This window comes from Euprymna scolopes, chromosome 37, assembly GCF_053919585.1.
Source record: "Euprymna scolopes isolate OS-2025 chromosome 37, ASM5391958v1, whole genome shotgun sequence".
Taxonomy (NCBI): domain Eukaryota; kingdom Metazoa; phylum Mollusca; class Cephalopoda; order Sepiida; family Sepiolidae; genus Euprymna; species Euprymna scolopes.
This window is the reverse complement of record NC_136518.1, coordinates 33,863,266-33,876,326: the sequence shown is the minus strand read 5'-3', so window position 1 is coordinate 33,876,326 and position 13,061 is coordinate 33,863,266. Positions and strand designations below refer to the sequence as shown.

General features: G+C 32.2%; 1 protein-coding gene across 3 annotated transcripts in view; it reads left to right on the top strand.

The window, feature by feature from the left end:
• Positions 1-13,061, top strand: part of LOC145261125 (rap1 GTPase-activating protein 1-like) — a 1,259,270-nt gene that overhangs the window by 182,702 nt on the left and 1,063,507 nt on the right. For all 3 annotated transcript variants that reach the window (XM_080119382.1, XM_080119381.1, XM_080119380.1), the window contains exon 2: positions 10,957-11,004. The gene's annotated coding sequence lies outside the window, so the exon portion shown is untranslated. The remainder of the gene's footprint in view (positions 1-10,956; positions 11,005-13,061) is intronic.

Sequence of the window (13,061 nt, the reverse complement as noted above, 5' to 3'; positions counted from 1 at the left end):
TTGCCTAAGTGGATAGCTATACAAAATAGACAGAATTGTTCAGATGTAAAAGACCTACTACAGAGGAAGTTATTAATTTCCTCTTTGAATTATTTACCCGATTTAGATTTGTCGACTGCTTTGTAAGTGACAACGGGGCACAACTTACGTCTACGAACTTCAAGAAGTTCTGTGAGACGTTCCAATGTAAACATGTCACGACTTCCCAGGTAAAATGGAGAGGCAGAACGCTTCGTCGACACTTAGAAACGAGCACTCGAAATGCAAGTGACATACCTATAGAAACGGTACTGCAACAGTTTTTACAAGTATGTAGGATCAAACCAGCGGAGACTATGTTCTAATGAAAAATAAGACCCGTATTTGAAATACTGTTGCCAAAGCAAACAAAATTGAGAAGGGATTCTATTGTGCCAGAGAAACGCTATGATTGAAGAAGAAAAAATTCTACAAAACCTTCTAAAACAACACATCTTTCTGGGAACCAGACACAATAGACAAAAGTATCAAAAATATGGTGTACATCATTCAAGGTCCTAAATTACAGCATAAAATACACCTTAACCAAATGAGAAAGCATCAGTTGGATGACCCCATATATACACCTCATGAAGAAGAAGCCATTAAGACTATATATGAAGCTTTCAACAAGTACAAAATATTCTTTCAACAAGTACAAAATATTCTTTCTACTTTAACCTGTATGAAACTTTCTTTATGGCCCTTTCCTAGGACCATAGCAATAAGTTTACTGCTAAAATTAAAAGGTATAATTAAGTGTTAACACTCCAAATTGTGTTTTGTGAAAATGAGGTATTATCTTTAACATTTTGGCATTTATTCGGAAATTCTTATGTTTTCCTGTTCTTGTTAAGTATAAAGAAACATTTTCACAAATATTTTTCATTTCACACAATTTTTTCTTTGTTCCATTTTTCATTTCATACAATTGTTTCTTTGATCCATTTTTCCTTGAAATTTCCTTGTTCCATTTTTCCTTGAAATTTCTCCTCAAACCGAAGCTTTGTTATTTGTATCTTTTTCTGATATTTCATTTTTTATTTGTTTTTCTTGGAATATCACTTCTTGTTCTTATTAGTGTTTGATGATAACACGACACTTTAAATTCACCCATTTTCATTCCTTAAAATATACTACCAACTTTTTTCTGTATTTTTACACGGTCGTTATTATCGGTGTTTTTGTAACAATTACAAGAGTTAATGAGTAAGTTCTCATACTTACATTTGTTGAAATGGTATGATTATTGAATAAATAATTTAGTCCTTACAATTTTAAATATCTAATCTTCGCATAAAGTTTGGTATAAAATCAGGAAGCTGAAATCAGAAGGGGCCTTAATAAATATAGAGCATGAATCTGGTTAAATACTTTGACATAACTGTCAATATTTTATTAGTGCTCACCAATATTCAAGATACATTAAAAAAGTAGATTTTCAAATATTAGTTAAATCCGTAACAAAAAGCAAAATTACTAAGTAAATTTGATCAGCCAAAGAAAAATAATTGACCTTCTAAATCGTTTTTGGTTGTTGGAAATTGCATTAGTACAAAGCTTGTTCATACAAAATGAAAGTGTTTTAATTGTAGTCGCGTGAGTCTCAAACGTATACACTGCAAAGTTAAAAATAAAGCCAAAGAAATATTAAAATTGCTAAAAATAACGGAATATTCGAAATTTTGTGTAAGCGAAAATATAGAATACAAATCTTCAGTTACTTCGTTTAACGTCTGTCGATAATAAATCTTCATGTGTGGAAAATGTTGGAATAACAACTTTTATGAGGACGAGAAACATAACTAAAAGTGCCACTGCTGAAGGGATAAAATTTAAAGGCAAGCTAATTGATAAGGCTACATTAAAATTAAAGACTTTAAAATTTAGAATGTTCGTAGTGTAAAAACTGTCTTGGCCACGGACGGGATGGATTAATTTCAGTTATGAAATATGGTTATGTTTTTCAAAATATTTAAACTGTTAATGCAGAAATAGAGAGACTAAGGAAAGAATTTTTTTTTAAAGATTGCTCTTGTGGATTTAAAAATGTAAAAGAATGACAGCTAAGTTTGAATTAATAGCAAATATTCAACAAGTTTTAAAAAGAAAAGAACTGCTGTATATGAGTCATAGGGATTAGACAGAATCCAAGAAATGAAAGTATTATCAAAAATAGAATACAGCGAGTGGCCTACAGCATATGTAAAAAATAAAGTAATCAGTGTTTGCGCAGATTTATCCACAGGATTAAACCATGCACTAAGTATCACCACTTCTCTGCCTCGTCTAGAAGAGATTTTCTCTAAACTCAACAAAGGAAAACTTTTTAAAAGGTTGATTACTTATCTACTAGTAGCTGTGAACGAAATGTTCTCGAAGCTACTTCATATAAATACCCATAATGATGTGTATAATTTGAAAAATGGCCATTTAGGGTTAAGGTTGCACCAATCACTTTTCAACAACTAATGGACACATTGGTTAATGGACTGGAATTTGAGGCAATCTACCTAAATGGCATTTTAGAAATCAGTTTATACATCGAGCAACAAAATTACATGTTCACAAAGTATTTATGGGAATCCAGGATTATGGACTTAAATTAAATGAGAAAAAGTATGTATTTTTTGTCTCTATGTGTTAGTTGGTTCCCTATAGACTCGGAAAAAGCTGCACCGATTTTTATTAAATTTCACACGAAGATACTTAATGCGTTTTAGAGTGTTCTTATGTAGGTTTTGTATTAGAATGCGTCTGATAAGTATCGAAAATCGATAATTGATAAAATCCGATTAAATAAGGAAGTCTTATTTTGACCACAGTTAACACTTTTATACACCATAGCATAGTAAGTGCATTTGAGAAATTTTATTACCGCACAAGTAGAAACGCCTAGCCTATAAAATCAACTGTAGATTCTTTTATAAGACAGGGGACGTTCCAAAATGAATATTCTTGTTTTTTTTTTGTTTTTTGAGAGAGCACAACTGAACCATGATACTTAACTATTTTAAAATTAACTTTAATTCAGGTTATTATGAAAAATGATTTCATAAAATCATGGGTTACTTCTTTGATAAGACAGAGGTGCGTTCGAGATGAATGTTTCTATTTAGAGTACAATTGAATCACGATACTTGATTTTTGCATTTTAAACTTTCGTAAAACCATTGCAAATAATTTTATGAAATTAACAGTAGATTCTCTACAGTGCAATATAGAGTACAGTGTATTGTGGACTAAGTTACCATGGGGAGGCATGTGAAACTTTCTTCCGGTACACTGCAGGGGGTCCTTAACTAGAGAAGGCAATTTGATTAAAAATTTCACCGATTTCGATGACAATAAAAGTATGGAAGGCTGGAACTTTTTTTGATCCTCATTCAATCCTGGACAACGTCGAGTTTCCTTGCTAGTATATATATATATATATATATATATATATATATATATATATATATATATATATATATATATAAAGAGAGAGAGAGAGGGGGGGAGATAGATGTGCAATGTAATGGGTCTGGTGTCACAAACAATTTATTTAATCGTTGTGTACTACAGTAATAAAAAAAGTCATGAGTTGCAATATTCTGTATTTTAATGTTTTTTTTCTATCGGCCGATATCATGCACACACACACACACACACACACACGCACACACACACACACACGCACACACACATACATGTGCACATACGCGGGATGAGAGTCATAATTTATTTCAATGCTGAACAATAAAGTGTATAGTTTTCCTTTGAGTTTAATGCACTATGCCATCTTCTCTACCCTATGATTTTATGCACTATTGGAAAGATTCTGTTTGGGATGCGATATATCTTTCTTTAGATAATCATAACACAGTACATTCACGTTAATACAAAGATTTATTTACAAAGGGTGTACAAGGTGAGAGTCTGTCTCTCTTGCTGTATTAGAACTCTCTGATTCCCGGAGGAGTATATCTATATTGTCTGTATAATATTGTACGGAGGGGTGCTAGGTCATTCCATTATAACACCTTCCCCAAAGCTAAATTCTTCCCTAGAATTTGGTTTTACCATTTAGTTCTTTTTGAGCTTGAACCAAAATATTCAGCTCTTTTCTTTTTTCTTTCACTTCTCTTTACAGTTTGCATTTGTGAATTCTTCGATTTTGGAGAGTGACTAGTTTTCGGAGTTACTGGTACTTCTCTTGGGATTTCCTTGTTGTTTGGGGTTCAATTTGGAAAGTGTCGTACAACGCTTCCATTCGTAGCTCTCGGTTTTCGAGCGTTTCCATGTATCTTGGTCTCAATTGGTTTATATATCTTTTATGGGAAAATGTGAGTCTTTTTATGATATAGACCACTCTCCTGATTCTTTTTGAGACTATTCCGTCTTCCCAAAAATTCTTTCCTGCCCGATAGCTTTTAAAGAAAACTTTATCACCGTCTTTATACGTCCTGTACTTTGTATTATCTTTAATAATTTTTTTTCTCTTTTTTTCTCGGAATTAATCGGTCGAACACAGAACGTACTTTCCTTGTAAAAATTATTTCAGCTGGTGATAAATATACATTAGTATAGTTTGGCGTTCTCCTATAAATTGTTAGGATTTTTTTATACTCTTTTCTTCAGTGTTGATGTTGCTACTCTTTTTTATGCTCTTTTGAAGGTATCAATAAACCTTTCTGCTTGCCCGTTAGACCGAGGGTTATAAGTTGATGTTGTGATATGTTCCATGACCAGTGACTTACAGTAGTCCTTAAATTCTGTCCTGTGAATATGGTACCATTGTCACCAACAATTATTTTAGTATTCCAAAACGACCAAATACCTCGTCTAACGCCTTTATAGTGTTTGCAGTTGTGGGATGTTTGTATTTATAAATTTCCAGCCATTTTGAAAATCTATCCATGATTACCAGGTAATAATATCCGTTCAGTGGTTCTGCGTAATCTACATGGAGGAGTGTCCAGGGTACATTTGTTTTAGGCCAAGGTTGCGTCTTTATGGGCGGAGCTTTCGTTGCTAGTTGGCAACCTTTGCAAAGTTTTACCATTTTTCTATGTCCTGGTCCATTTTGGGCCAGTATGTATATCCTCTCATTAGAGTTTTCATTATGGAGATTCCAGGAAGACCAATATGAATTTTTTTCAGAATTTTCATTTGTAACACTTGCGGTTTTACCACTCTATCTTCATATATTAGAGTTTTGTCACATATCGAAAACACTTTTAATCCTTTTTCTTCTTTTCATTTTGCCACACTTGTTAATGTATTCATCCATTTTCGCTGCTTTTTTTATTTCTTTCAGTGTTACATGTAGTTCTCTAATAATATTTATTAGTATGTCTGTTAGTTCATTTTCTTTTTTTTAGTGCTACTATAACCGTTTCTTGGAGCAATTCCGTTTTACTTGGAATCAATCTGGACAGACGATCTGCAGGCGAAATTTTATTAGATGGTAAGTTCTGCATTTTATTAGATAATAAGTGCTGCATTTTAAAATTGTAGTTGAGCAAAATAATGCTCCATCGCTGTAATCTCTTCGCGGTATGGGTAGGAACACCTTCTTATTTTTAACCAAAAATCGACAGTAATGGTTTATGGTCAGTTTGCAAAACAAATGATCATCCATTGATCAATCTATGAAACTTTTTCATAGCGCACACAATTTCCAGACCTTCTTTCTCAATCTGATTAATTTCGTTCTGCGGGAAATAAAAACTCTTGAGGCGTGGGCAATTGATTTAGTAGATCAATCTTCTAATCTATGTAGAAGCACAGCTCCTAAACCATATTTGCTCGCATTTGTTGCTACAATTAACTCCTTTTTCAGATCGTAATGTGCCAAAGCAAGATCAAATAACAAACGTTTTCATTTTTTGTGCCATTTTTATTCTTCAATAATTTATTTAATGGTTCTCTTAATTCATGCATATTTGGGATAGAAGGATTATAGTAGTTCGCTGGACCAAGAATTGCTATAATTTCACTGCATTGTCTGGTCTAGGCATGTCTTTAATTGCTTCTGTCCTATTTGGGTTAGGTTTTCTACCTTCTCGATCAATTATTTGTCCTAAATATTCAATTTTGTCCATACCAAATTCACATTTTTCAGGAGCCACTTGGAATCCGTAGTTTGCAATTCTCTTGAATACCTTACGAATATGGATTTTATGTTCTTCAACATTCTTGCTTCTTATTAGAATGTCGTCTAAGTAAACCATTGCAAAATCTAGGCCTGCTAACATGGTATCCATAATTTGTTGGAATAAATTTGAGGCTACTTTCAACTCAAAAGTCAACCGTTTTAGGGCAAATAATCCTTTATGGGTATTTATTGTCAGGTATTTTTAACAATCTTCCTGGACTTTAAACTGCAAATGTGCCTCTGATAAATCAACTTTTGAGAAAAAATTTTCCCCATTCAACTTAGAAAAAAGTTTCTCGGGTGTAGGAAGCGGATAGTTATGATCCTTTAAGCAATCATTTAGTTCAGTTGATAAATCCGCAAATACCTTGATCTGTTTATTTTATTTTATTTTATTTTTGTTTTTTGTTTTTTTTTGCATATACCGTGGGTGATGCCCACTCAGAGTGGTCCACTTTTTCAGTTACTCCATTTTCTTCGAGTCTCTAGTTCTTCATCTATTGTTTCGCGTGAAGAGAATGGGATCTTTTTTTAGGTCTGAACACCGGTTTAGCTTTGTCCTTCAGTTCAAATTTCACTTCAAGCTCAGTGCAACAAGCCAGTCTCTCAGAAAATGCATTTTAAAAATTCTTTTTTTTTAATCCTTAATAAAAATTTTCAGCTAGTTTGGAATTTTCTACCTGACACATTTACTTTTCTACACAACTAGTGTATGGGTTTCTCCCATAAATTGAATAGTATCATCAAATCGATACTAAATAAATTAGAATTTTTTTTCCTGGTATGACATAAATTTTGGTCTTTATTGTATTTTTATTCAATGTCACATTTGAATAAAATTCACCTTTGAATTTTAGTCTATTTTCAGAAACACCTCTGACATTTTTTCCGTATTTTGTAACTTTGGATATCCAATTTTCTTCCAAGTTACTTCATCAATTAGAGATATATCACTTCTGGTATCCAGAAGACAGTTTACTTTCCAGCTATTAATTTTCTTTTCTTACAATTCCAGGACTCTTTCTTTAGATCTGATTGTATGTATTCTTCCAAGCTTACGGTTTTTTCGTCTTTTTTCTTTTTGCACACCGTTGATTTGTGACCTTATGTCCGCACACATGACATATTTTATTTTTAAAGTAACACTCTTTTATTAAGTGATTTTTTTCCCTCCACATATTTTTCATAGTGAACACGTTGTTTAACCCTTTGTACTATGGCAATATTATTTCATCAATACTCGTATTGTTCTGTTTTAAATTCAACAGCTTTTGATACTCTTCCGTAACTTTTTGTAAAGTTATCTCAATGTCTAGATTCATGATTGATAATATCCTTGAACGAATCTCTTTATCTTTAGCGGCTGTTAAACCCTGAACAAATATTAAACAATTAAACAAATCTTCTTTGAGGTCTTTTATCCTGAATAATTCACATAGGGCATTTATTTTTCCTGCATAAGCAATAAAATCCTCCTCGTTTTTTTCACAATATTTAGACACTTATAACGCGTATAAAATAAGCTGTCCCACTCCCCAAATATTCTCGATAATATATCTGTCGTTTCCTTAAAAGAATATCCTCAGGTTTCTTTGAGAGAATGAAATTTGTATACTTAGTATTTTCCTGAGTACCAAGTTTCTGTAACAGCAGAATAATTTTTTCATCGTTAGACCACAACTGACATCTTTTAGAAAAAAATATTTTCATATCTTCTAAAATACGCTTGAAAAGTCAGACCATTTGTTGGTTTATACAAAAATTCTGATAGAGAGTTTGCAATTCCTTCGGGTGTAAACTCTGAACAAATCATTTTCTACATGTCTTATTAATATAGTTTGTAATAATTCACTTTGTTTTAATTGTTGTTCTTGTAAATATTCCATTACCTTTTGTTGCATTTGGGGGGCTAACTATATGATTTTTGTGAGTTCAGTTATTTACTCCATATTAAACTTTTAAGCCGAGAATAAAACAGAAAAAAAATTAATTGTACAAAAAAATTGCTAAACAAATTCAATGAATTTGTTTAAAAAGGCACATATTATTTCGTAAAAATTTAGAAAAACTTTTGAGAAGAAAATACGACCGACCGCCGATACGCACACAGCAGCATGAGAACATGTCCCATTTTATTTTTATTTTCTTATAAGAAGAAAATAAGTTTGAAATGGATTAGCAATAGAACAAATATTTTTCTATCGCTTATTTGTTCAGTATGAAACTAAACTGAATTACGGATTTTTTTTCCTTTTGAAAAAAAGTTACTTTTGTGTGTCTTAGTTTTCTATTATCTTTTTGTGTCGTATTCTTTTAAAAAATTTTCTTTTGCAGGTGGTTGAATTATTTTATCAGTTATGTCTTTTCCCGATTTCGTTCAGACTCAATGGTTATTTTTTCCTTCAACCATGTGCGTTCTTCAATTCAGTTTCACTTCTTTTTTCCTTTTGAGTTCTTCTTAGAAAGAATTTTTTCTTTCTTTAGATAATCATTACACAGGACATCCACTTGGGGTTAATACAAAGGCTTATTTACAAAGGGGATACAAGGCGAGACTCTGTCTCTCTTGGTGTCTTAGAACTCTCTGATTCCCGGAGGAGTATATTTACATTGTCTGTATATTCTTGTACGGAGAGTTACTAGGTCATTCTATTATAACAGGATGTCTCTCAGCTCCTTCATTACGGCCTGCTTGATTGACTTGGTGTCATTCAAACTGGTTCTTTTGTTGAGCTTGGGCCAAATTAAAAGTCGTAAGGTGGATAGAGAGTTGTTCTAGTATTCTTATTCAATTTAATTACTCGTAGTGACTGCAGTTTACAAGTGCTTTTCTATTGCAATTTTTCAACGCAACACTTTAAGTCCCCTCTCGGTCTTCAAAATTCAACAGGACATCTGGTGAAACTTCCTGATGCTCTGATTATAGACTTTTTAAAAAAAAAAAAAGTATGCTTGCAAAAGATTTTCATGAACTTAAAATTTACATATTCATATTTGGTCAAATGTTTAAATTGTGTATATATTGAATAAATTTTCTCTTCATTTCATAAACTTTCCCATTCTTGTTGCCATGTTTTTATGCATTGTTGAAAATATTATTTAGAGGTGGCTATCAATTCTGGCATTGCAGTCCTCTTCATAATGTTCGTTTCATCATAACATCTTCTATTGCTTTGCAATGAAGAAAATTGTCACACAAAGTTAAATCAGGTGAATGAGGATGTTCCTATTTACTTGCCTCCCCACGAGGGCAGAGTTAGACACAAGATTGGTTTTTAATGTGAGGAAAATCCAGCTCCTCACAAAGGGGAACTCTGGATGTGAAACAAAAATTAAAATTGCCTCAATCTAAAAGGATTTCTTCTCCACTGATCGAGGTCAGAAAAGGTGAAGTGTAGTATTCGAACAGATACTGCACTTTGTTCCTAGTCAAAAGGCCAAGGATGTTATTTAAGTATGATGATTTTTTTTATTCCTTCTTTTTATTTTATTTCTAAATGACCCGAAGAAACGAAGGCATAAACAAAAATACATAGAACTGATGCAATGGTTGCAGAAAGATAAGATTACACTTCTAACGTGTATGCAATATGATTATTATGCAAGCTGGTTAGGGTTAGGGTTGAGGACATGTGTTGCATGGACAGAAATGATATAAGAAGCATATAATAGATGTATAATGTGAGTTTAAAAAGCAGACAGATCTGATGACCTTAGTGGGAAATTAAATCTGGACATTATAGAAAGAAATCAGAACAGGAGACTTTGATGGTATAGCCATGTTTAAAGAATGGGTAAGAATTCTTGGGTTATACGGTACAAATTAAGATTGTCCAGTTCACATGTGAAGGCGGAGCAACGCATACTACCATGTATGATTGACGTTAAACGAGGAATGAAATGATGACAGTGACCCTCAAGATATCATGTTAGATGATAGCACAATCTACTTATTACTCTTTGGCCCTTAACTCACGCAGCACCCACAGTCCCATTACTTTTCAGACTGGTCTCACATATGTGTCAATATGTCATGAAATGCTAAACCAAGATGCATGCTTCTCATAAACATTGTTGGTTTATTATGTTGCATTCATACATGTAACTACATGTTTATTATGTTGTATTCATACATATAACTACATGTTTATTATGTTGCATTCATACATGTAACTTTCAAACGTCAATATTTCAAAATTACCTTCCCAAACAAAATGTCTGGATAAAAATTAATTTGTTATTAGCGTTGCTCGAGTATTGATTTGTCATCATCTGCATTGAAATACTAGTGGCTTTTTAGGATTTGGTAAGGAGTGTGCGTGAGATGAGGGGGGGGGGGGTATGATAAAAAAAAGGAAACATGAAAATAGTTATGATCCAACTGTTTCGCGAGCATACACCCCATCCCCTTTATCTTTAATCTTCGTCTACTACCAACCCACCTTCTTTCGGTAGCAGTCATATTTTTTTCTAAACCCCATTTCTTCTTTTTCGTCTTCCCATTCCCTGTTCTTTGAGAGATTTCATTCCACTACAGAACGTCCTGTCAGTCGGTTCACATCCAAACGCGCTTGGAAACTAATCTAAACGAAAATCTTGTAGTAAACTTTTGCGCATTCTCGTAAAACATTCTTTTCATTTGTAAAACGAGAAGAAGAAAAAAAACGACTTACCATTTTTTTTTTTTTTTTTACCTGGACTTTTTATTTTATGTTGCGTTTTTTATTCACTTGTTTTTAAAACTTTGCTTCATCTTAAAAACCAAGGAATTAAACAACTGAAATCTTCTTTCCCAGGTTTACCAAAACATTCTGACACAACAAAAAGTTGAGAATCACAAACAAGTAAGTCACACATTTCTTTTTTTTAATATATTTTTTATTCCTTTTTATAAAACTGACAATCAAAAATGAATATATTTTTCAAAAGTTCATTTATTCAGAATTTTTTAAATTCATTTTGTTCAAAAATATGGATATTTTAAAAAGTTTTTTTTATTCATATTTTTTTAAATATATTTTTAAGTTTCGCAATTTTTGAGATGAGGATTAATAATTTGGATTTTTTTATTATTTTTCTCATCTTGCACGTTATTATTGTCACAACTTTTCGGCTGACGTAATCTCCGACCTTCTTCAGGTATATATTTTTTAACTGTATGGCATTTAGCACTGAATCCTTTATTTAATCCACAGAGTAGATTGTTTTCGTTCGTAGGCCATTAACCAGGTAGAAATGTTAATTTGTATGTTTTTCTTAATCAATTTTCTCTGGTATTTGTTGGTAGAGGATGATAAATTGTTATTTATATGAGTGTACAACTTCCGCAAAAAAATATATGATTTGTTAGTGTTTACACTGATATTCATATTCATTTCTCAATCGGTGAAATGAAAAAAAAAATGAGGAAAATCGAAATCGGTTCAAACTGGAAAGTTAAAGAAATCAGAAGAAAAATAAAGAAAACATCTTATTATAGAAATAACATGTATAAAATACATCCTCCCCTCATGGGTTTCTAAATAATAATGTAATATTTCAGCACGGTCCGTATTCTACATAAGTACCGCCGGTGTTGTCCCTCATATTAAATATAATTGTTATTACATATCTGCGTACAATATTGATGCTTCGCACGTAGTGAAATGCGATGATTTTTTATTATTGTTTCCAAATTAATGAGCATTCGAGCGTAGTTGCACAAACACTGTTACATTTCTATTGGTTTTTATCTTTTCGTGCTTTTTTTAATGATTTTTATATGGAATGAACATCTACGTTGACCAATAATATGGGAACACTCTCACATATGGATGGCTTCTATTAACTAAGTTTTTCCCAAGGTTTAAAAAAGTATGTAGTTGCTTGTTTTTATTGTTGTTTGACTTCTTCTTCATGCATTCTGTCTCCATGGCATTTCATATATATATATATATATATATATATATATATATATATATATATATATATATATATATATATATATATATATATATATATATATTCTCTGAAAGTGCAAACCCTTTTTACTAAGCTTAAAGACGTGATAATTTTTTAAAAGTAACTTTACTGTATATATATATATATATTAAAATCATTTCACTATGAAAACGTATATATATATATATATATATATATATATATATATATATATATATATATATATATATATATATATATATATATATATATATCCAGGTACGTGTTGAATAATATACATGCTTGTGATGATATCCTTTGTTGTTGAGGATGCATTATTCCAATCTTCCGCCTCATGGTCAGTTTTCTTACCTTTGATTGTTAATGAAAGAGAAGCGAGAATGATAGACAACGTACAAAGAGAGGGGATGCGGTGCAGCAGCGGATCAAACGACATGCAGTGCGAGAAGGTGAGATTAATAGGCAGAAACTTAGCAAGATATGCGTAACTGCATAGGTAAATTGCAAATGACGGCTAACAATTAAAATTGATTTTTATTCAAGAAAATCGAATATTTTAACATATAGATAAGTAGAAAGTTTAAGAAAATCGAATATTTTAACATATAGATAAGTAGAAAGTTTAAGAGAATCGAACGTTACTTTAGTAGTAGTAGAAATTTATTTGTAATATTGCTTCAGATATGAGCACTTGACAGCCAAACAACGTCGCAGCTCGCAAGAGCCATGACAGCCAACAAACCGGAAGTCCAAGACTCGAGTTTTGCCGTTATTTGGACTCATCAGTTAAACATATCCGAACTCGGAATTCAAAACTCGAGCCTCTTGTATGCGAAGCGAGTACTCTGCCACCTGAGCAAATGCGCCACGCACAAGAAAGTCTACTAACTAACACAGATCAAGCAAACCGCGGCGAAATCTGACTAGTCTTCAGAGGTTCTGAAAACAGGTGAGCCTATCT